At 33.5% G+C, this 26,776-nt stretch overlaps 1 protein-coding gene across 6 annotated transcripts in view; it reads left to right on the forward strand.

Annotated features, from left to right (window-relative positions):
- Positions 1–26,776, forward strand: part of LOC135143086 (BTB/POZ domain-containing protein 19) — a 109,202-nt gene that overhangs the window by 22,045 nt on the left and 60,381 nt on the right. The window contains exons 1-2 of one of the 6 annotated variants that reach the window (XM_064074935.1): positions 17,540–17,663; positions 18,042–18,386. The exons of 1 other annotated variant lie outside the window; for it this stretch is intronic. The gene's annotated coding sequence lies outside the window, so the exon portion shown is untranslated. Of the gene's footprint in view, positions 1–1,534; positions 1,647–5,195; positions 5,215–17,539; positions 17,664–18,041; positions 18,387–26,776 lie in introns of those variants that run through there. 4 more of the 6 variants (XM_064074930.1, XM_064074931.1, XM_064074934.1 and 1 more) reach the window with 4 other exon arrangements.

Below are 26,776 nucleotides of genomic sequence, written 5' to 3' on the forward strand. Positions count from 1 at the left end.
TTAATTTGAAACATGACTTTTAATAAAATAGACAAAAGATAACCCAAATTATATCCAATAAAAATTTCAGCTTTGAATCTTTACTCAAACATAAGTTAACATGGAGTATAAAATTTAACATGGGAATTGCTATGACCATGCGCTATATTATACTCCTATGTTATAAAATAGCTTTGTTTCACCCCCCTCCTCGATTTAAAAATTCACGGGGCTCTTAACTCCAACCTTTCAGTCCTTATTTCATCCACCTAAGGATGGTGGGTGGATAATAAAATTTAAATCAAAAAATAAATCAGAGGATGAAAAATAATGTGTCCTAATTGGGAAATCCACGCAAGCGGAGCTGCGGGTAACTGCTAGTGTAATTATAAAACATCCACAGTACTGGAACCATGAAACATAGTGCTTATGCAATAATTCAATTGTTACAAGAATAATTATGTGCAAAATTACAATGAAATTGACCCTTTGTGATGTATGACACTTGGGTATTTGAAAACGGTTGAGGCCAATGCAATGCAAATAGTTAAAAAACATCAGAAAGTTTAAAGTCAAAGAAGAACAGGATGTTGCAGTGGCAGATCCATGTAGATTATTTATTCTTCTCCTTTTATGTTTAACTAGCAAAGCGGCATCGCACGGTTAACACACATATGCAACCCAGAGATTGAGTATGTGTTTGCTGTGTTGCATCAGTGTTGCCAGACGTAGCGGAATACGACATGTAGTGGAGTTTTATCATTTAACTCTGGCAACACTGTGTTGCATATTCAGTAGTGCGAAGCACAGTATATCATTACGAGTATCTCTATACTGTGTCTAAAGCTTGGTTTTTTGTTTTTTTACACAATTTAGACAAAACCTTAATAAATTGTTCACCAAAATGTTGAAACACAATCTATTGGAGAAAACCAAATTACAATCCGTACCTACAGTAGTTTTTGAGATTATTCAGACAGACAGCCAAATATTCAACAAAGATGTCAAATATAGATTTAATGCTGCAAGTGGTGAGGTGCGGGTGGGAAGTGATGAATCCAAAGCGCCATATTGCGAGGAATGAATAAAACCGCTACATTCAAATATATAAAAGAAAACTGAAATGTAATGTTTTACAGACTGCAACAACAGAGTTAATAAAGAAAACAAATTGCCTGTCATTTCATTAACCTTGGTACAACATGCACTTACCAGCAAATTAGCTTACTTTATACGAAATAATAATAATATTAATAATAATAATAACATCTTTATTTCCGACAGGAGATAGAGAGGTGGCCTGACGTTTTTAGCGAGTTTTTGGAGGTAGTTGATCGTCGTGCAAAGACACGAATTATTAAAAAGTAAGGAACTCATAACATCTAGGTGAATGCCCATTCGACATAGATCTGTAAACATAACCGAGCAAAATAAATAAGTTCTTTGTACGGGATTTCGCCATGGTTCATGGTCATAGCTGGTGATCAACGTTTTTGACCCTTAAACGTCTTTCCCACGTGTTGTTGATATCTCCCGTGAGTGCGCTGTAGTCTGTAATAACCTGACCTCTTCAGAAAAACCTTTGTCTGTTTGTTGATCCGAGCGTTATTTATTAGCTATTAGCATATGAGACATGAATTGGTACCACATCGCATACGTGTGCAAAGGTAGGCTTAGGTTAAGCTAGACTATTAGTAGAGAGCACGGTTGTAGAATAGATAGGTTGATACACTAGCATACATTTGCATATCCCTGGTCAGCGACGCCAATTGCCGATCGCGTCGCCTGGTTTTTGACGTTTTAGGGACACAGAACTATATAGGCATCTGTCTATAACCGATGTAATTAATAAAAGAAATCGTACTTATCGACTCCGATCAAATGTCATTTACAAATTTTGTATTGTTCATAAAGCAATGTAAACGAAAATCCCCAAAATAACTAGAATGATTTCCGCTCGACAAGGTAGAGGCGCTAGCTGTATGTGTCCTTTCCATGGATATAGGGATCGAAAAGAAGCGTCGCCATCCCAAGCCATTAGTGTACAAACCTATCTATTCTACAACCGTGGTAGAGAGTTACTAGAAGTCTCCTAATTCGTTGTCCGCCCTAATTTCCCTTCCATGGGTTAACTACCCAGCTGTTGCCTAAGTGGACCCCCAATAAAAATAAAGCCGGAGAACACCATGATCCTCACAACCGAATGATCTGAAATCTACAAACGTTTTAAAATTATAGGAAGCATGATAAATCGTTGATCAAAATTTATTCGTTTATGGCTTCCTGTAAAAATGATGAAGTCATCTTACAATTCTGCTGTTCTTTAAAGTTTATTAAATAACATGTTCCTGCATCTGTGATTTATGAATTCGTGTGGAGTTGTCCTTGGCATCCAGATTTTTGGAAAAAAAAATCAAAATTTTAGACAATATTTTACAATTTAACTTTGAAATTGCAAAAACCGAATGGTGTGAAATCTTGCAAATGTAAAGGTTATTGTAAGCATGTCAAATCTTAATCAAAATTTGTCCGTCATCTTACAAATTTATTCATCAAATTTATGAGTGTTTTTAGGAAAAAACCTAAGCGTGGTTATTGTTATACGTTATAAATCCGGGAGTGACATATTAAAGTATGAGTTTATACAAAACTCACTTGACATATACCTTGTAATACTTTTATGACTTAAGCGGCTTAAACCAAAGCACCCTTATAAATCAAACTTGCTATTGTATAACTTAACTCAGTTCACATATACCTCGTAAAACTTTACGGCTCCATAATGGCAACAATGGATAGTAATAATACTTGCGTTTCGGATCCATTATCAGGGTGGTTTGGCTTAAGCCGCTTAAGTCATAAAAGTTTTACAAGATGTATGTCAAGTGAGTTTTGTATAGGTATGTAGAGATGAGGCGAAGCTGTACAGGACAGTGGTACTCAGTAGGTTGTAGTGATTCCTTGTACGAAAACAAATACTTTTGTGCAAGTGCTTCAAAATAATGAAGATTTTATTGTAAGCACAGTTTCTACACCAGTGAACATAGAAAATCTGCCTAACATTAGAGTGGAACAAAACTCAAGTTGGATCATTACAATTAATATTTATAGAGTTTAAATTGTCTATTTATGTTTTTTTAGTTTAGGTCTTTGTATTTGTTTCAATAAAAATGAGTTAAAACGATGAATTTACTTTCTTTTCGAGCATTCTAGGGAGGGTTCCTAAGCTACGCTTTCCGGCCTTGACGTGAAATGTGCCATTTCTTGGACTCAACTTAACAACGTAAAATGATGAAATAAAATAATTAATCTGCCCTCTCCTCTGTGTGAGGAGGCAAAATCAATCAAAGTTCATTTTCTTTTAACCACTGCTTAAATGCTTGTAATCTGAACGTGCCAATAAAGGAATTTTTTCGAAGTATAAATATACACAGTTGAAGTTAAGTATGTGCTGAGCAATTGAGAATATCCACATTTTTCCCGCTGATTAACCACTTTAAATTTATTTCATGTTGTTCACAGTTGTGCGGACCACGCCCCTTGGAATTTGCCGCCCGCAGTCCAGGGGCTGCGGGGGTGTTAATTACGCCGCCGGTTTTTAGTTTTTAGAGATTATCACAAAACTGAAATCGTAAAATCAAATTTTATAATTTTTTAAAGAAGCGGAATATATAGGACTATGCTTCAAGGACGAGGGAAATTCTGTCGAAATAACCTTTCACATCGTGCCTTTGACTATTTTTTTTATGGCGTTTATTTCGTAATCGTAGTTATCGTGTCTCGACGGCTCGAGGAACACGAACCGTACGACGACGCGAAAAGCCCCTTGGAGCTGTTAACTGTTTACCCAGACGGGGACGGGCACTCGGAGCCCTATAGTCAGGTCTGTAGGTAACTGATTAGTGATTAGGTATCGGATTGTCTTTATTATTAATTAGTAATTTGCGAAATTTATGGTCCACCTACTAACTTGAATTTTTGCCTTAAATATTTTGATCTTTGTTATTTTGTATTTCCTGTTTTTTTTTTATTAAATAATATAAAACGTCAGGTGGTTTATTTTGGGGCTATTGCCAACACCAATGAGGAGCGGGATAAATTATGATACCGCCAAGGATATCCCGTTCCTGATTACGGGGAGTGGGCGGAAATTCGTTTTGAGTAGGTGGTGCATTTTCTCGATTCCATAGTTCTGTACAGCACTTGGACGCACGTCCCATGAAAAGAGAGCCGGGTAAAAAGGACTGTGAGTAAGTTTTGTTAAATACTAGCGGTTGGTTTTCTGATGTAAGAATTTATGCCGACCAAAAGTTTCCTGAGGAAGAAGTAACCAGGGCGAGTCGGTGGCAATGTAACTATATGAAAAACAACACGTTGGATGAACGCTGTGATCACCGCACGTAAGCTTATCGTATTTGTTTTCAATAAACATTAGCTTTTTTCCTTAATAAAATATTGTATTGTACATACATTACATATTTACCAACAAAACAAAAGTTTTGCTTGTAATGAACCTTGAAGTACTGACAAAAGTAGTAGCTCTTCGTGTTGATGGCCGTAGTGTACGCTAGATTACTGATGTCTTAAATTTAGCAAAAAGTACTGTGCCTGATGCACTAACACAATTTCAGGGAAGTGGTTCTTATAACAGGAGGCAAGGTTCTGGTCGAAAGAACTGTACCATAAGGCGGAAAGATCGATTTACGCTTCTTTTCGTTTTGAGAGATTGTCGTACTACATCCAGTTTGGTGGCACAACGATTAAGAAATGTCATGATTGCTACTGTCTCTGCAAGAACAGTTATAGAAGACTACGAGAAAACAATGTTTCATCTCGAAAACCTGCAACAGGCCCATAACTAACATCAGTTAGGCGAGAAAGGGTTTGGAGGAGACCTAATGTACGTTATGAGCAGTGCTGCTTTGACGAAGGAACATCCTATGAAGGCGGAGACGTTATGATTTAGGGAAGCATATCATTAGAAGCTCGCACAGATTTAGTAATTATCGAAAGAGGAGGAGTAGCAGCTTTGAGGTACATTATCGACTATTTAGAGGACCATGTTGGACCATACGCAGCCTTCCTTGGTCCGGACTTCATCTTTATGCACGACAACGCCCGTCCACATATCGCGAAGAAAACTCAAAGCGGATTTGTACACCAAAACTATAAATAAAAGTATATTATTGTCCTAAATCCTTTGAGATGACGTTATCAAATTGTTGAGAGCAATAGGTAAGTACAGCAGTTTCGGAGACGAAAACGAAAGACTTATTTTTTCGTACTCTTAAGGGTCGCGAAACGTCGATGTATGTGATTATTATATCTGTTCACGCCTGGAAATTTCTGGACAGGCAACACATTTTATTTCTATAAATGACTTCATGTTAATTTTTTTTTGATAAATAATAAAAAATGTGCAGATGACAATGATTACGCCAAAAATTTTGACAAATCAATTTTAGCAGTCCAATTATTATTTTTCGTTTTCGAATTCCGAAAAAACCGATATGCTGCGCTCTGGTAAATTGTGATGAACATTGCGACGTCTTTGTCTTTTTTTTGTCTATATGCCAGGCAATGTTCCATTCCTATAATACCTTCTAATCACACATTTAGAAAACTCTAAAAAAAAAAATTGGTCTAAAGAGTTTAGACAGTACTTCCCTCGCTGTCGGAAACTTGACGACTGCATGCCTATTGTGTTTTTTTTCTCATTACATTTTTGTAGTGGGAATTTAAAAAAAAATTGCGATGACGTCATCAACATTTTTGCAAGGACACGTATATCAGTTGGGATAGATGTAGTGTAATACTAAGAATAAAATTATTATATTCTCAAATTTTCGGGAAAATGAATTGGGTCGTTTTGAATATTGATTTGTAATAATCAATAAAATAACGAAACAATTTACTCACGTATACGTATCAGAGGCAACTGAAAATCGTGTATGTATAAACATTCTTAATTTAAGATGACAGGCGTAACAGCATACGTGAGAGTCAATCAGAGAAACTGTAAACAAAACGACCATCGGTTTTATTGCTTCGACTTCCGCTTATTATATAAAACATTGGGTTTTATTTTAATTCTTGACGGTGAAATTCACAATTGGTTGATTATAAACATGTCTATTTCACGTTCGCGGAACCAAGTGAGCGCATAAAACAAATGCAGGTCTGTAATGTTAAAGTCGATTTAAATAAGCGTGCTACCCTTATGTTTCAACCGAGTTTTTCCTTTAACAAATTTTGTGTCTACCAAATTGGGTTGGTTGGGGTGTAATACTAATAATAAGTGTTGCCTTTAATTTAATCAATAAAATAAATTGACTTCATTAATTTTTTTGAACCACCTCTTAAGAAAATCTAAAAAATATGAATGGAATGATAAATCACAAGTACAAACTCATCATATTTTTTGCATTTTAGATAGGATTTATTCAGCAAAATTTAAGGGTGACGTCATCAATTTTTTTAGGAGGGATGAACAAATACATTTTGAACAAAAGTTTACCATGCTTATAATAACTTTAAAATATTCCCAAGATTTCAAAACATTCGGTTTTGTAATTCCTGATTAAATCGATAAAATAAATTCACGGCTTCATTAATTTTTTTGAGTCACCCTGCATATGCAAATCCAAAAATATGAATGGAATGATAAATCACAAGTACAGACTCATCATATTTTGTACATTTTCGATAGGATTTATTCAGCAAAATTTTGTGGTGACATCATAAAATTTTTAGGGGGGACGACCAAATACGTTTTGATCAAAAATTTACCATGCTTATGATAATTTTAAAATATCTTCAAGATTTCGAACCATTCGGATTTGTAGTTCCTGAGTAAATCAGTAAAATAAATTTACGCTTTCATTTATTTTCTTGAATCACCCTGTATATGCAAATCCAAAAAATATGAATGGAGTGATAGATCACAAGTACAGACTGATCATATTTTGTACATTTTAGATATGATTTATTCGGCAAATTTTCGAGCTGACGTCATCAAGTTTTTGGAGGGGATAAGCAAATATATTTTGACTAAACATTTATTATGCTCTTTATAACCTTAAAACATCTGCAAGATGTCAGAGCATTCCGTTTTGTAGTTCCTGATTAAATCAATAAAATATATTTACGCATTCATTAATTTTTTTGAGTCACTCTGTATATGCAAATCCAAAAAATATGAATGGAGTGATAAATGACAAGTACAGGCTCATCATATTTTGTACATTTTAGATATGATTTATTCGGCAAACTTTCGAGCTGACGTCATCAAGTTTTTGGAGGGGATAAGCAAATATATTTTGACTAAACATTTATTATGCTCTTTATGACCTTAAAACATCTGCAAGATTTCAGAGCATTCGGTTTTGTAGTTCCTGATCAAATCAATAAAATATATTTACGCATTCATTAATTTTTTTGAGTCACCCTGTATATGCAAATCCAAAAAATATGAATGGAGTGATAGATCACAAGTACAGACTCATCATATTTTGTACATTTTAGATATGATTTATTCCACAAACTTTTGAGCTGACGTCATCAAGTTTTTGGAGGGGATAAGCAAATATTTTTTGACTAAAGATTTATGATGCTCTTTATAGCCTTAAAACATCTGCAACATTTCAAAGCATTCTGGTTAGCAGATTATAAATTAAATTTCAAAATGTTGTTTTATAATTTTGATTTTTTTTCCAAAAATCTGGACGTTTCGGGTGAAAAGTCGATTCAGAGTTGTAAACTACATGTGTAGGACTATGTTATTTTATACAATTGAAAACCCATTTACTATGTACAATTTTGAAGTGACGTCATCGCATTAGTGGTGGGGATGATTAGACAAATTTTGGTTAGCGTTTTACCATCTACATGATATTCTTAATATAAGTACAAAATTTCACAACAATCGGTCGAGTACTTTCGGAGATTATCTGTCTAATAAAAATCCGGGACGGCAGACGGACAGACGGACAGACGGACGGACAGACGGACGGACAGACGGACGGACAGACGGACAGACAGACGGAAATGGGAGACCTATTTCTTCGTCTTCTAGGGGTCATGAAAGATCGAGAAAACGTAAAAGTAGAGAGTCGGCCGACGGACTCGATTACAATACTTCCTTTGCTTACGCTCGGGAAGTAAAAATTGATGAATAACAACGCCAGAAAATGAAGCTGAAATTGCGTAAGATAATCCTCACGTGAATCAACATCAGATCACCAGACAGAAAATAAATTATCGAAAGTTTCCCATTTTATGGAATACCAAGGATATGAATAACCGAAATAGAAATAAAAAATTGGTCTAAAGAGTTTAGACAGTACTTCCCTCGCTGTCGGAAACTTCACGACTGCATGCCTATTATGTTTTTTTTTCTCATTACATTTTTGTAGTGGGAATTTAAAAAAAAATTGTGATGACGTCATCAACATTTTTGCAAGGACACGTATATCAGTTGGGATAGATGTAGTGTAATACTAAGAATAAAATTATTGTGTTCCCAAATTTTCGGGAAAATGAATTGGGTCGTTTTGAATATTGATTTCTTATAATCAATAAAATAACGAAACAATTTACTCACGTATACGGCGCCGGTGTGTAATATCTAGAGAGCGGATTTCTGTCGGGCTAGGCAAGGCCAAACTCGGTACGGTTCGCACGGGATGCGAATTCATTGCCGTTGCGGACTGCACTTCGTTTATTTGAGATTAGAATAACGTTGTTTCGTTGCACTCTGCTGTTAATTCCCGTTCTCATTTACTTAGCCGTTTGATTAATAAATCGTTAATTATATTTATGGAATCCAGCACGTCCCCCCCCTATAATCGTGACGTAGCCCGACAGAAATCCGCTGTCTAGTAATATGAGGGGCAACTGAAAATCGTTTATGTATAAACATTCTTAATTTAAGATGACAAGCGTAACAGCATACGTAAGAGCCAAACAGAGAAACTGTAAACAAAACGACCATCGGTTTTATTGCTTCGACTTCCGCTTATTATATAAAACATTGCGTTTTATTTTAATTCTTGACGGTGAAATTCACAATTGGTTGATTATAAACATGTCTATTTCGCATTCGCGGAACCAAGTGACCGCATAAAACAAATGCAGGTCTGTAATGTTAAAGTCGATGTAAATAAGCGTGCTACCCTTATGTTTCAACCGAGTTTTTCCTTTAACAAATTTTGTGTCTACCAAATTGGGTTGGTTGGGGTGTAATACTAATAATAAGTGTTGCCTTTAATTTAATCAATAAAATAAATTGACTTCATTAATTTTTTTGAACCACCTCTTAAGAAAATCTAAAAAATATGAATGGAATGATAAATCACAAGTACAAACTCATCATATTTTTTGCATTTTAGATAGGATTTATTCAGCAAAATTTAAGGGTGACGTCATCAATTTTTTTAGGAGGGATGAACAAATACATTTTGAACAAAAGTTTACCATGCTTATAATAACTTTAAAATATTCCCAAGATTTCAAAGCATTCGGTTTTGTAATTCCTGATTAAATCGATAAAATAAATTCACGCCTTCATTATTTTTTTTCAGTCACCCTGCATATGCAAATCCAAAAATATGAATGGAATGATAAATCACAAGTACAGACTCATCATATTTTGTACATTTTAGATACGATTTATTCGGCAAACTTTTGAGCTGACGTCATCAGTTTTTTGTAGAAGATAACCAAATATATTTTGACTAAAAATTTATTATGCTCTTTATAACCTTACAACATCTGCAAGATTTCAAAGCATTCGGTTTTGTAGTTCCTGATTAAATCAATAAAATAAATTTACGCATTCATTAATTTTTTTGAGTCACCCTGTATATGCAAATCGAAAAAATTTGAATGGAATGATAAATCACAAGAAGAGACTCACCATATTTTGTACATTTTAGATAGGATTTATTCAGCAAAATTTTGTGGTGACATCATAAATTTTTTAGGGGGGACGACCAAATACGTTTTGATCAAAAATTTACCATGCTTATGATAATTTTAAAATATCTTCAAGATTTCGAACCATTCGGATTTGTAGTTCCTGAGTAAATCAGTAAAATAAATTTACGCTTTCATTTATTTTCTTGAATCACCCTGTATATGCAAATCCAAAAAATATGAATGGAGTGATAGATCACAAGTACAGACTGATCATATTTTGTACATTTTAGATATGATTTATTCGGCAAATTTTCGAGCTGACGTCATCAAGTTTTTGGAGGGGATAAGCAAATATATTTTGACTAAACATTTATTATGCTCTTTATAACCTTAAAACATCTGCAAGATGTCAGAGCATTCCGTTTTGTAGTTCCTGATTAAATCAATAAAATATATTTACGCATTCATTAATTTTTTTGAGTCACTCTGTATATGCAAATCCAAAAAATATGAATGGAGTGATAAATGACAAGTACAGGCTCATCATATTTTGTACATTTTAGATATGATTTATTCGGCAAACTTTCGAGCTGACGTCATCAAGTTTTTGGAGGGGATAAGCAAATATATTTTGACTAAACATTTATTATGCTCTTTATGACCTTAAAACATCTGCAAGATTTCAGAGCATTCGGTTTTGTAGTTCCTGATCAAATCAATAAAATATATTTACGCATTCATTAATTTTTTTGAGTCACCCTGTATATGCAAATCCAAAAAATATGAATGGAGTGATAGATCACAAGTACAGACTCATCATATTTTGTACATTTTAGATATGATTTATTCCACAAACTTTTGAGCTGACGTCATCAAGTTTTTGGAGGGGATAAGCAAATATTTTTTGACTAAAGATTTATGATGCTCTTTATAGCCTTAAAACATCTGCAACATTTCAAAGCATTCTGGTTAGCAGATTATAAATTAAATTTCAAAATGTTGTTTTATAATTTTGATTTTTTTTCCAAAAATCTGGACGTTTCGGGTGAAAAGTCGATTCAGAGTTGTAAACTACATGTGTAGGACTATGTTATTTTATACAATTGAAAACCCATTTACTATGTACAATTTTGAAGTGACGTCATCGCATTAGTGGTGGGGATGATTAGACAAATTTTGGTTAGCGTTTTACCATCTACATGATATTCTTAATATAAGTACAAAATTTCACAACAATCGGTCGAGTACTTTCGGAGATTATCTGTCTAATAAAAATCCGGGACGGCAGACGGACAGACGGACAGACGGACGGACAGACGGACGGACAGACGGACGGACAGACGGACAGACAGACGGAAATGGGAGACCTATTTCTTCGTCTTCTAGGGGTCATGAAAGATCGAGAAAACGTAAAAGTAGAGAGTCGGCCGACGGACTCGATTACAATACTTCCTTTGCTTACGCTCGGGAAGTAAAAATTGATGAATAACAACGCCAGAAAATGAAGCTGAAATTGCGTAAGATAATCCTCACGTGAATCAACATCAGATCACCAGACAGAAAATAAATTATCGAAAGTTTCCCATTTTATGGAATACCAAGGATATGAATAACCGAAATAGAAATAAAAAATTGGTCTAAAGAGTTTAGACAGTACTTCCCTCGCTGTCGGAAACTTGACGACTGCATGCCTATTATGTTTTTTTTTCTCATTACATTTTTGTAGTGGGAATTTAAAAAAAAATTGTGATGACGTCATCAACATTTTTGCAAGGACACGTATATCAGTTGGGATAGATGTAGTGTAATACTAAGAATAAAATTATTGTGTTCCCAAATTTTCGGGAAAATGAATTGGGTCGTTTTGAATATTGATTTCTTATAATCAATAAAATAACGAAACAATTTACTCACGTATACGGCGCCGGTGTGTAATATCTAGAGAGCGGATTTCTGTCGGGCTAGGCAAGGCCAAACTCGGTACGGCTCGCACGGGATGCGAATTCATTGCCGTTGCGGACTGCACTTCGTTTATTTGAGATTAGAATAACGTTGTTTCGTTGCACTCTGCTGTTAATTCCCGTTCTCATTTACTTAGCCGTTTGATTAATAAATCGTTAATTATATTTATGGAATCCAGCACGTCCCCCCCCTATAATCGTGACGTAGCCCGACAGAAATCCGCTGTCTAGTAATATGAGGGGCAACTGAAAATCGTTTATGTATAAACATTCTTAATTTAAGATGACAAGCGTAACAGCATACGTAAGAGCCAAACAGAGAAACTGTAAACAAAACGACCATCGGTTTTATTGCTTCGACTTCCGCTTATTATATAAAACATTGCGTTTTATTTTAATTCTTGACGGTGAAATTCACAATTGGTTGATTATAAACATGTCTATTTCGCATTCGCGGAACCAAGTGACCGCATAAAACAAATGCAGGTCTGTAATGTTAAAGTCGATGTAAATAAGCGTGCTACCCTTATGTTTCAACCGAGTTTTTCCTTTAACAAATTTTGTGTCTACCAAATTGGGTTGGTTGGGGTGTAATACTAATAATAAGTGTTGCCTTTAATTTAATCAATAAAATAAATTGACTTCATTAATTTTTTTGAACCACCTCTTAAGAAAATCTAAAAAATATGAATGGAATGATAAATCACAAGTACAAACTCATCATATTTTTTGCATTTTAGATAGGATTTATTCAGCAAAATTTAAGGGTGACGTCATCAATTTTTTTAGGAGGGATGAACAAATACATTTTGAACAAAAGTTTACCATGCTTATAATAACTTTAAAATATTCCCAAGATTTCAAAGCATTCGGTTTTGTAATTCCTGATTAAATCGATAAAATAAATTCACGCCTTCATTATTTTTTTTCAGTCACCCTGCATATGCAAATCCAAAAATATGAATGGAATGATAAATCACAAGTACAGACTCATCATATTTTGTACATTTTAGATACGATTTATTCGGCAAACTTTTGAGCTGACGTCATCAGTTTTTTGTAGAAGATAACCAAATATATTTTGACTAAAAATTTATTATGCTCTTTATAACCTTACAACATCTGCAAGATTTCAAAGCATTCGGTTTTGTAGTTCCTGATTAAATCAATAAAATAAATTTACGCATTCATTAATTTTTTTGAGTCACCCTGTATATGCAAATCGAAAAAATTTGAATGGAATGATAAATCACAAGAAGAGACTCACCATATTTTGTACATTTTAGATAGGATTTATTCAGCAAAATTTTGTGGTGACATCATAAATTTTTTAGGGGGGACGACCAAATACGTTTTGATCAAAAATTTACCATGCTTATGATAATTTTAAAATATCTTCAAGATTTCGAAGCATTCGGTTTTGTAGTTCCTGAGTAAATCAGTAAAATAAATTTACGCTTTCATTTATTTTCTTGAATCACCCTGTATATGCAAATCCAAAAGATATGAATGGAGTGATAGATCACAAGTACAGACTGATCATATTTTGTACATTTTAGATATGATTTATTCGGCAAATTTTCGAGCTGACGTCATCAAGTTTTTGGAGGGGATAAGCAAATATATTTTGACTAAACATTTATTATGCTCTTTATGACCTTAAAACATCTGCAAGATTTCAGAGCATTCGGTTTTGTAGTTCCTGATTAAATCAATAAAATATATTTACGCATTCATTAATTTTTTTGAGTCACCCTGTATATGCAAATCCAAAAAATATGAATGGAGTGATAGATCACAAGTACAGACTCATCATATTTTGTACATTTTAGATATGATTTATTCCACAAACTTTTGAGCTGACGTCATCAAGTTTTTGGAGGGGATAAGCAAATATTTTTTGACTAAAGATTTATGATGCTCTTTATAGCCTTAAAACATCTGCAACATTTCAAAGCATTCTGGTTAGCAGATTAAAAATTAAATTTCAAAATGTTGTTTTATAATTTTGATTTTTTTTCCAAAAATCTGGACGTTTCGGGTGAAAAGTCGATTCAGAGTTGTAAACTACATGTGTAGGACTATGTTATTTTATACAATTGAAAACCCATTTACTATGTACAATTTTGAAGTGACGTCATCGCATTAGTGGTGGGGATGATTAGACAAATTTTGGTTAGCGTTTTACCATCTACATGATATTCTTAATATAAGTACAAAATTTCACAACAATCGGTCGAGTACTTTCGGAGATTATCTGTCTAATAAAAATCCGGGACAACAGACGGACAGACGGACAGACGGACAGACGGACGGACAGACGGACAGACGGACAGACGGACAGACAGACGGAAATGGGAGACCTATTTCTTCGTCTTCTAGGGGTCATGAAAGATCGAGAAAACGTAAAAGTAGAGAGTCGGCCAACGGACTCGATTACAATACTTCCTTTGCTTACGCTCGGGAAGTAAAAACGTGACGCACAGAATCAAATTTTCGGACATTTTGAAACGTAGTACCGCCCATGAATAGAGGCGAATTTTCTTAAAAGTTGTTTTGAACTTGCTAGAAGTAGGTACTCACGACAAAACTCAGTGTGTACAGGCTAAAAGCAAAAAACCCGTTCCGAACTGTTCGGAAGAGGAGTTACGAACATGTTGCGCATTAGTTCAGAACACACATTTTGGTGTGAACCAGGCATAGATTTCTTTCTTCCGGAAAAAATTCTAAGGAAGCGCTGTCCATACAAGTGTGGACAATATCAAAGATATTTAAAGCAGGCAACCAACGGGAAAAAATGTAGATCTCTTAATTTCTCAGTGCATGCTTAACAGTTTATGTATTTATATTTCGAAAGGATTCGACTATTAGCACCGTGATTAGCACGTTCAGATTTACAAGCACCAATGGTTAAAATAAAATGTAATTTGACTGATTTTATCCACTCAACGCAGAGTAAAGGATTAATTAATTAAAACGGCACAGTTAGTAACTTACACGAAAAAAATTTGTTGAACAATTTATCATATTTACAATAAACTTAGACCGTTTGCAAAATTCCAGAACATTCGATCTTGCAGTTTCAAAGTTAAACTCAAAAATATTTTTATACAGGGTCATTCAGCATTCAGCCGAACAACCGGTCTGCAACCCAAAATACATTAGACGCATATTCCTTGATTCAGTTCTTAATTTAAAAAAGAACAGAAGTCCTTGTAGTGATTCATCTCATTTACGATGTCAAATTCAAACATAACATGACATTTCAAATTTAATCCATGAGGCAACTTGTTTCAGTAAAACGCATTACATTAAAGATTTAATTTTTATTAAATGTAACGAAACGAATGACTAAGAAAATAAAGTAACTATAACAAATGTTCTATGCGTTCCCCGTTCCGCTCACATAACTACTTCTACTCGAACCATAAATGAGTGCCTCACACGTTCTAACACTGCTGGACTAATTGATGCACACGTTTCAATTATTTGTCTTTGCAGTTAATCCATGCCTTCAATTTCTTTAATAGTTCCCCACAAAAAATAATCCAGGGATCAAGTCAGGGTTTCTGGCAGGGCAAGGATTAATGCGACAAATCCAAGATCGCCAAGTTGTTCTCTAACAAATCGGTAAAACTGCAATATTCGAGGGTAATCAACCTCTCGTAGTTCCTCTTTAAAATTCTACATACAGAAGCCTCACTTATCCCTGACCTGACCTGACGTGATCTGACCTCCACTGCAACAGCCTTTTGACGAATGTGGGGATGTACGGCAACGCTGGCCAAAACTGTTATTTTGTTATCAACACTTGTTGCAAACCGAACACTTCGTCGTTTACTAAAGAGTCAATCTCGCATTAAACATTTTTCTAGCCTTTTGAAAATCTGCTCTGTTCTCTGTTGGAATTCTGCGTAGAGTACCGTCCAGCACATAGCCTTTTTGCAGCTACGCGTTTTTGCGACATTCTCCGTAAATTAGAATCATATATGTTTTTTCACCATTAGTGAATGAAAATTTCGGCATTTTTTAACCTTTCAAAATAATGAAAATCTATCTGTCAAATACGGACAGCAATTAAACAACGTCAATTTAGATTCATGGTGTTTTTGAAAACGAAATATAAATCAAGGAATAAATCAATACTGTATGTGGGGCTGCCTATTCGCTCTTTTATTTAAGCTGAATAGCCCTGTATATGTAATTCATTTTTTACGATCACCCCTATGAGTTAAAACAAAGAAATGTCTGGACTGTTTAAGTACAGGTAAAGAAACATGATACGCGTGTATTTCAAGTGAATTTTTTCGTAATAAAATTTTGTGACGTCATCAAGGACATATGTCAATTTGAATGGGTGCAGTGTAATAGCAATAATAATAGTAGTACTGTATATTCAAATTTTCGAAAATCGGGGTGAGTCGTTCCCGATTTGATCAATAAAATATATAGATTACCTTATTCATTAAGTTTGTTGTGTTGCGCTGTATAACTAAATCTAAAAAAAAAAAAAAATGAATGCATGCTTAAACCACAAGTATAGGTTCGTAATATTTAACATATTTTAGGTAGGAATTATTCGGCAAAATTTTTAGATCACATTATTAATGTTTTAGGAGAGGATAAATGGATATGTTTTGACTAACAATCTGCCGTACTTCCAATAACTTTAAAATGTCTGCTAGGTTTCAAAGTATTCAGTTTTGCACTTCTTGATTCATTCAATAAAATAAATTGACTCATTCATTTTTTTTGAGTCACTCTGTATAAGCAAATCTAGAAAATATGAATGCAGTGATTAACGATTTACAATGCTTATAACCCTTGCAAGTATTTGGTTTTATAGTTTCAAAGTTAAATTGCAAAATGTTGTTATACAATTTTGACTTTTTTTCCAAAGATATGGACATTTAGGGTAAAAAATCCACACGGATGCGTAAATCACAAGTGCAGGAGTATCTTACTTTATAAAATTTAAATAACATTTACTATAGTAAATTTTAGAGATGATTTTGTGCAATCATTGTCGGTGGGGATGATTAGATACATTTTGATTAGAATTTTACCATCTACACGACATTTCATGTTCCACCTCGGAACGTCAGAAACCCGATTCTATTTGATATGCCATTTCATCGCACAAATTATTCATCAAACTCTATCGTTCCGAGACTGTCGAACTTGCAAATAAATACCGCCGTTACATTAGCCTTTTTAATGTGTCTAGTTTTATATTTAAACGCTCAGTGCGTACAGCACTGAAAATGTAACTACGTACATGTTGTGTAATGATGAATCCGTTAATAAATCAATTATTATTATTCCTAACATACCATACATATAAAGTTTCACCATAATGATCCGGTTTCGAATGAACTTATGTGGCAAACACGGAACGAGAACTGCAAGATAATTTTAGGAGTTTGGTACGATGTTTGAAAAAAAGTCACGGAATATGCAGAGAAAATAACACCATGTTGAGACTGTGGTTGCCTATACTATACTATAAGCTTTAATTTATGTTGAAAATATGTATTGGGTGTTTAAATAAAAACCTGGTCAAGAGCGTTATGTCCCCAGATTTTGGTTGTTTTCTTTACGTCGTTTCCGAAGTGAATTTTGAAAGTTTTCAACCGGTTGTTACATCGACTGTCGTGAATTAATAACCTTTAAATTGAGTTTGACATCGAAATGACAACGTGATGACAACTGTCTCCAACACGATGATAAACACTACGACATACGAAAAAAAAAAACAATAAATAAGAAGGCAGCCCTCTTGACCTAGTTTTTAATTAGACACCCGTAAGTTAAATATTTTTGCCACAAATCGTCTACTCGTAATGCTTTTGGAGCTAATTTATGATTTTCTTGCCACTAATCTAAAATCTGTTTTTTCTGAAGCTAATTTATCTGCGTATTGTTTAAGATTTTACTAATTAAATAATAACTATAGTTTTAATAATTTTAAGTCAAGCTATTTAGAACAAACATTAATAAAAAAAAACTACGTTTCGACATATGTTTACTAATATTTCTGGACCTACGTATGTTTTCATATTATTATAGTGTTCGTAACAAAATCTTTGCGATGTCAAACTACTTTAAAGGTTGTAAAAACAAAATACCACATAACAAACACATCAAACTTTGTCTTATTCTGTAGTTTTATTTATTTTTCAGAAAAATACACCTTTTTTCGTAGATTTAAAAATTGGCAGCAATAATGTCAAAGGACAAAGAAGTAATTATTTTTTTTGTACTACAATCACATTTGGCAACACCGTCGAGATGAGGGCAGTGTACTCCAGAACCTGTGCAAGAGATTAAAGTTTACCTACGCTTACCTGACTAGAGCACTGGAATGTGTTTGAAAAGAACTGCTGTAAATGACGACGGTGATCGGTGATACCATTGTAGCATGTGTAAGACACGTGGTTTCGTATACCAAACAATTATTTAACTTAAAAATTTGATTGTAATGGTGTTGTGATGTTGCAATAAAATTGCAAGTGAAAATAGTAGTCGGTAAGTTCGCAAGTTGGTATTTTTTTATTGGTTAGAGTGGGGCATTTATTAAAGACGTGCGCTGATTTATTGCGCATTAAGTACGAAATCATGTTACGTCCAAGTTATCAATTTTCAATATTTAAAATGTAATCTACTACAATAAGTACAATAAAAGAAATAATAAAAAACTTATAAAAGTTGACACGGATAATTTATTGTGTACATAAAACAATATAGTAAGTGCATTCTGTAAATATTCTAATTTAAAGTACAGGATTATGACTTGATAAAATTAAGAATAACATAACCAACAAAAAATTAACAATCGTAAAACTTGATGCATATCTGACAATAAAAATTGGTCAAAAGTGATTTCGCAAGATCTTCCCTCGCCCATGAAACACAATACAATAAATCCAGCTTTTCCGAAAAATTATAAAATTTGATTTTGCGAATTTTATTTTTTATGATAACCCTTATAAATTTATAAGTTAAAATAAAAATATGCGTGTAATGTTAAAATAAAGGTAAAGAAAATTACAAAATTTTGGGATCATGTCATCATCACTGCAAAGACACGTTATCAATTTGGATAGATTCAATGTAATAGTAATAATAACAGTACTGTATTCCTAAATTTTCGGGAATGTGCATTGAGTCGTTCTTGATTTAATCAATACAATAAATTGCATAAATTGCCGCATTCATTAATTTTTTTGAGTGACCCTGTATAAATACAGAGTGATTATTTTATTTGTTCACGCCTGAATCCGTTCATGTAGGCAACATATTATACATACCGTAAGCAACTTTGATTAATTTATTAATGTTTCTAAATTAGCAATCATAGTTAAATGCAACAAAACAAAAATCACACTATGTCGTAATGACAACACTGAGATCAAACAACTAATGATGGCAAAATTTAAGGAAATAGAGCGTAATTATTCGATCTTTAAACGAATATAAATAAAATAAAATAAATAAATAGGTATCTTATAATAAGTACTCAAACTGCCCACCTTACACACACAGCACTAACTGCGTTCAAAATTTCTACGTAGTGTAATTAGAATCTCGGGTGTTTTATGAATATCTTGTACGACACCATGATCCTTTCCGCGCAAATGATCTTCATTTTGAATTGGAACAGCTGAAATGGCATGGGTGAAATCGATTTGCCCTCAGAATGTTAAAAACCAAACTCTGACTAATCTAAAAATTCTAAATTGGCAATTTTGTATGGGAATCGCCACTTCGCATTATTTTCAATAGTTGGCGTTCATGACGGACCTATCGTCTAACTGACGTGCTATACAAAACTATTTCTTCCGTCATTTCTTTCGTGCGATTGTGAAAAGTATATTGCATTTGAAATCGTTCTTTGTTTTTTCGTAAAAAAAAACGTCGTGTATTTTAGGAAAACTCTTGGTTAAAGTGAATTTAGGTAGGTACACTTTGCGAAAGTTTGTCATTAACTTCGATTTGCCATTCTATTTATTGACTTCGACAAAACCTCAAACTTTAGCGTGATTCGAGAATTTAATTTGAGGTTTCCAATATTTTAAAATTCTCAAGACAAAATTTACAGATTTGGTTGACTGTGAAAATAATTCTGTGTCTTTTGATAAAGTTCATTACAATGCCGAGGAGAAGACAAACTGACATAGCAGCACTTTGATTCAGTAGATCTAATTGTCTCCTTTTATTCTTTAAATGTGTTTTTATCAAATCTTCATCTGCGGCATCGACTAATTGTTCTTCTAAGGCTATAATGGCATCGGTTTCGTGATCTGTACTCTTTACCCTACATAATAGCTGGAGTATTTATTTGCCGCGTATTATATAACATCGAACTAACAGTTTAGTAGTATAGGGCTACATGTTACATATTTTACCGAAAATTGAAGAGCTGATTTTTTTTGCGCCTAATTTCATTTCACTCTAGCTACAAATAAAAGTTCGATGCCAACTGCAATAACTTTTAAACAAAAATTTGCATTGGTGGGAGATTTCAAAATATCTTATTGGCTACGTGTAAATGTGTCGCAAATATTAGTCCACCGATAATATCTGCGGACGCAAATATTTTAATTTTTAATAAGAAGAATGTTCCTAAATACTTAGAAGGGGGCTACAAGATAATGTAAACTTAAAAGTCTGTCTTTAATTGCCTCCTACTTGGCGTTGTGACTTACAGATAATTTAGAAAACCTTAGAGGGTGGACACTCTCATAAAATTTTATTGTCGGATTATGAGGCGTTTTAAAGGACAGGCTCTATCGGTTACCTGTATATAACTATATACATTTGAATGGACCAGAAAAATGGCTAAAGTTTGTTTGACTACAAATTTTAAATATTCTGTCCCTGTGTTTAATTTTTTGTCTTCGTCTTTCTAAAACGTCTTTTTCTTTCAGTCCATGGTCTGTTGTATTTCTAGCAGTGGCGTAACTACAGGTGTTCCGTGTGTTCGACGGAACACGGGCCCGCTGCTTCAAGGAGCCCGGTCCGGTCACACGAACATTTTTTTTTTATTAGATTTTTTTATATTATTGCCCAAATTACATCCCGAAATAAAAAATTCGAAAATGTGGGGTAATCCCAGGATCGATCGTTCATTGCTTTTTACGAATTTTTTGCTGCAAAGGGCTGGACTTTTGGCGGCATCTCCATATCATAGACTCAATAAACTCGGGTTTTAGCGACCGCCACCGGCGGTCGAAAATGCAGCAGCATCTTTTTCTAATAAACCTGTCGCAGTGCCGCAATCCCATTGTGGCAAATCTAACATCCCATGTAGTACATTACCAATCTTTATCCAACAAAAGTATGACTAATTTTTGATACAAGACAACAAAACACTTAAATTTTGTCCTCAGATCTACAGTGAAACTTCATGCTGTAATAAGACGTGAAAAAAATTCAGTTTCAGTTGTTTTATGAAAACTTTCGTATTTTCAAAACTATTTTAATTTTGTACTTGTGGTGCTTTTTTGGAATAATAAAATATTTCTGATGTATGTTACAACTAATTTCGTAAGTAGAAAAAAAACAGGACTGGGAAATTATTACAGAATGACCTACCTGCACTAGTTTCATTGAAATTATCACAGCATGTTTCACTTTTCTTACAATATCTTCAGCGGAAAGATCTTTTTCGAAATTAAAAATGACTAAACATTTTTTAAGAAACACAATGGGCCAATGCAGATTATCTTCACTGAATCTCTCAATTGGAAATCAAATTGCCAGAAGCTTAGATGTGTCAAATTTTGTATCAGTTTGTGCCCATTGGAAAGCAAGAAGAAAACAATTTTGAGATAAAAAAAAATGGGCATTTTTATCTATACTTCTATTCTTCTATACTTACTTATATTATAAAGCTGAAGAGTCTGTTTGGTTGAACGCGCTAATCTCAGAAACTACTGTTCGAATTCAAAAACTCTTTTTGTGTTGGATAGTCCATTTATCGAAGAAGGTTATAGACTATATATCACGCTACGATCAATAGGAGCGGAGCAGAAATGAAAAATATCCGAAAAACAGGAAAATGATTCCTCCTTTGACAGCTTACGTTGCTTACTGCCCATTCACAATGGACATAAGCACAGATTACATACCCGTAACTGCCCATTCACAATGGACATAAGACATAAGAACGAGAGCATAACATAATTTACGTTTTTGGTTTGTGTCTGGCTTATGCTTATCTACGTTCACAGTGGACAGAGTGAACTCTGTAAGAATTGTTAAACTGCGCAAACGCAGAACGGAATAACTCCTGGCTAAACATAGAAACCGCTAACCTCAAACTGAGTCAATCAAAATATCTAACCTACAATTTCATACGATATTCGAACTTGACAACTCGCAGTACAGAACAGACTCGCAGTGTGAAGCTTTGATTATAATTTATATAATTTAATCAAAGGTGTGAAGTGCCAAGTGCCAACTGTCAAAGGGAATTCAATAGCAGCATTCAAAAGTCCCTAGATTTTAACATAATTTTGACATAAATCGTGCACAAAGTTGAACTTGTTTCAACTTTGTGTACGCACACAAGGATTACATAAAACGTTCATAAGCACAAGAATTACGTTCGTCCACTGTGAACAGGGGTACACGTTTTCCATCGTTTCAACTTTATGTATTTATGTAAACTTTATGTACTTGTTATGCCTTATGTCCATTGTGAATGGGCAGTAAGGGTATGTAATCTGTGACATAAGGCATAACAAGTACATAAAGCTTACATAAATACGTAAAGTTGAAACGATGGAAAACGTGTACCCCTGTTCACAGTGGACGAACGTAATTCTTATGCTTATGAACGTTTTATGTAATCCTTGTGTGTTGTTGAAATAAGTTCAACTTTGTGCACGAATTATGTCAAAATTAATAAAATTATGTTAAAATCTAGGGACTTTTGAATGCTGCTATTGAATTCCCTTTGACAGTTGGCACTTGGCACTTCACACCTTTGATTATATTATATAAATTATAATCAAAGCTTCACACTGCGAGTCTGTTCTGTACTGCGAGTTGTCCAGTTCGAATATCGTATGAAATTGTAGGTTAGATATTTTTTTTGACTCAGTTTGAGGTTAGCCGTTTCTATGTTTAGCCGGGAGTAATTCCGTTCTGCGTTTGCGCAGTTTAACAATTCTTACAGAGTTCACTCTGTCCACTGTGAACGTAGATAAGCATAAGCCAGACACAAACCAAAAACGTAAATTATGTTATGCGCTCGTTCTTATGTCTTATGTCCATTGTGAATGGGCAGTTACGCTGCTTGAACGGTTAAAGTTACATAAAAATCATGTATGATGGAATTGTTCCCTTCTAAAAGTTCTAAAAAAAAGTCCGCGACAGCATATGTCTACCTTTTAAGGTCGACTCGGTATAACCTTTTTTATGGTAATGAAATTTGTTCTAAAATAATCTAATATAAAATTCTGGTGTCACAATGTTTGTAACCAAACTCGTCCGAAACGGCTTGACTGATTTTTATGAAATTTTTTGTATATATTCGGTAGGTCTAGTAAACTATTTTTTATACCCCTAAGTGATAAGGGTGGCCCACCAAAATTTTTTTTTTAATTTTTTAGACAACATTTTTTATTTTTATTTTTTTAAGATTTGGCATCAAAAAATACATATAACCCTAAATTTTCACCCTCCTACCACCAACCCCCATTTTTTAATAATGATATGAGTATCTTTGCTTTCATCCACAGATGCGCAATAGGGTTGCAAAATGGCTATTGAATATAATCATTGTCGTACGATAAATTTTTATGTATAATTTATAATTTAACTGAATTATATTTATATGTATTTATTTTAATTTAATTTTTGATTTAACTACCAAAGTATTCACTAGAAATGCCAAAACAACGTTTGCCGGGTCGCCTAGTTTCTAATATGTGTAATTGTATATATTTTAATTTTATGTATTCAGGTAATTATTGTATTTTGTTTTTTTAATTCAGTGTTTCAGGTAGAATTATTTCAATAAAACGTAAGCCCCAATTGCAATGTACTCATACTTTACTCATTATACTCGTATTTTTAAATATTTTTATTTCGCTGTTCATTAGGGGCCCCACAGTCTTGTAGAACACAGGCCCGCAGATTGATTGTTACGCCACTGATTTCTAGTGCTGAGTCGTACATACAAGTATGACATTATACTGGTTACGTTTTTTTTTGTTTGCTCTTTGACATGTGAAAATGCTTGGTATATTGCACAAATATATATCTGTCTATCTATCTATCTACTCAATAAATATTGATTAAGATATTTTATTTCTGTAAAGCGCAATGGATTTTTTAATACAATTTCTACTAATGTACTTTTTTGAAAATTTAAAATTAATCCATAAAAACCGAAAACCAGATAATCTCATACTCATCACAATTTTAAAGCGTTGTCGTTTTTTTTTTACAACAAAATTTAAAAAACGGAAAAGCAGTCTGGGTAGGGTTTTTTACGCTCATTTCAACGGTGTGAAGTTTATTACAATCGGACGTATTCTTGTGGCAAAAACTTGGGCAGAAATTTATATGTATTTCCCTATGCTGGAATATGCTTTAGCTTTTACCTTTAAAATGATGACCAGCTTATGTATATTGTGGTTACCTGGTTTCGTAACAAATTCTGTGGTAAACTCGTTTTAGATTTTAACTCCCTATTGGGTTATTCTTCCCCTTGTGGGGACGAACCAGCAGGTACAATAATCCCAGCAGGTTAGGTAAACGATTCGTAGAGAAAAACAAAACAATATTTTTGAGTATTTGGGTTAAAAGTAATTGCAGAAAGTAATTGTAAAAGTGACTGATTTACTCATAAAAAGTAATTCGTTGCAATTACTCATTACATTTTTTGAAAAGTAATGCATTACAATTACTCATTACTTGAAAAGGAATTGAATTACAGTGATGAATTACTTGTAGGTAACTGAATTACTTCTAACTACTGTCTGATCGTACCATTCGAAAATTAAATCAAATTTACTTATTGATGTGGACTTCAGTGAATTTTCAAAGTTGATAAGTTTTCTGAAAAGAAATGCGGAAGGCTATAAAGTAAAGAAATAAAAGATTATTGGCAGACATCAAGTTATACTGTTCATAGGGTTCTACTTTAATTTTCACTACCACTTTTTGCAGTAAATTATTAATTTGTTCTTACAAAAATTAAAATTATTTTGATAAAAAAATTTTGGTAGGTACATCATAGAAGGTTTTGACTTATCACTTTATTTTGTCATTTTTGACATCATAATTTTAATTTAGCAATTAAATACCTAATATTTCAGTTTTTTGAAAAGAAACAGAATGATGGAATTCAAACATAAATGAAGGAAATAAAAGAAAATTTCACTGAAATTGCCACACAATTTTTAAATTGTGCTTTTGCCGGGTATAGGACGATGTGGGTATGCTGCAGCAAAATTTTGTGCAATTTCTCTGTTGTCGATAAGCCTTTAATGTATCCATCAGTGAGCATTTCCACTTTTTCTTTAATTGTGTACTGCGGTATATTGACGAATTTCGGTCACTAAAAACCAGTAATCGAACGAGCAATCAAATTTTAGAAACGTCAGGTAAATGTCTGTTTTTACATGACTGCCTACAATATTACAGTCAAAAATACCGAAATATTTAATTTTTTTTAAGAAGTATCCTTTAATTTAAAGCGTAACCTTTAATAAAATCGACAAAAGATGACCCAAATTACATCCAGTAAAAATTTCATAGGGATTCCCATGTTAAATTTTATACCCCGTGTTAACTTATGTTTGAGTAAAGATTTAGGGCCGGTTGCATAAACGCAAATCAAATTTAATCTCTGATTAACTCCATAGTAACGATTGTTATTATCATAGTTACAATTTATTGTTCTTAATCAGAGATTAAATTTGATTTGCGTTTATGCAACCGGCCCTAAATCTTTACTCAATCAAACATAAGTTAACACGGGGTATAAAATTTAACATGGGAATCCCTATGGCCACTTTTAAAAAAGATGCACTGTATATAAATTAAAACCAGTTGCCGAATCTATGTACGGGCATCACTGGCTGATTCTTTTTTTGTTGTGTATATAATTTTCAAGACAAGATTTGTATGAAAGAAAATGTTTGAAAAATTGTGCGGAAAAGTGAAAAGTTTTGGTTAAAAAAATCTATATATGAGGGGTTCAGAACCAAAGTAGACCAAGTCCAAAAATAATGATTTTCGAGTTACACTTATCAAGTAATTGTCGAAGATCTATACTTTTCAATTCTATAATTAACAAAATCCAAATTTAAAATATTAACCCATGTTATGGGAACATTGTCTTTATGCAGTGAATTATTTTTCAGAACGTTCAATGCAAAAATGAATCAAGTCCAAATTGTGATAATTCTTTGTATTTTTATCGTTCGTCCTGAAAGCCCAGACAACTATATGCAGGACTTGTTGATTTTCATTCCTCCAGTTGACCACATTTATTTTAAAAACTTACCACAAGCAAATTCCACCAGAAAAGCTTTTGTAACACAAGCAGTTAAAATGGCAGATAACGAAATACTTTATAGTGAAACAACACACCGGTAACTAAGGACATAAAATAGTGTTGATAACGTATGTAACTTATCTTTTGGCCCTTTTTTTATTCGTTAAAAAATCGGAGCAACATATCAAAACTATTTAATCACGAACATTTTTGTAACCTTTTATTTATATTACTCTAATTAGTGGTCCATTGTCCTCTATTCTGCGAAGTTTTGTTCTGACATGCCGCTTAAGGTACTGGACGGCATTTAGCTCAAATACCTGTCTCCTACGATACACCATACCAAAATTTTCAAACTTTTTACTTCCCGAGCGTAAGCGAAGGAAGTATGTATTGTAAT

This window comes from Zophobas morio, unplaced genomic scaffold (assembly GCF_036711695.1).
Source record: "Zophobas morio isolate AGI-343-1 ecotype UQ-CSIRO unplaced genomic scaffold, CSIRO_AGI_Zmor_V1 ptg000058l, whole genome shotgun sequence".
Classification (NCBI taxonomy): Eukaryota; Metazoa; Arthropoda; class Insecta; order Coleoptera; family Tenebrionidae; genus Zophobas; species Zophobas morio.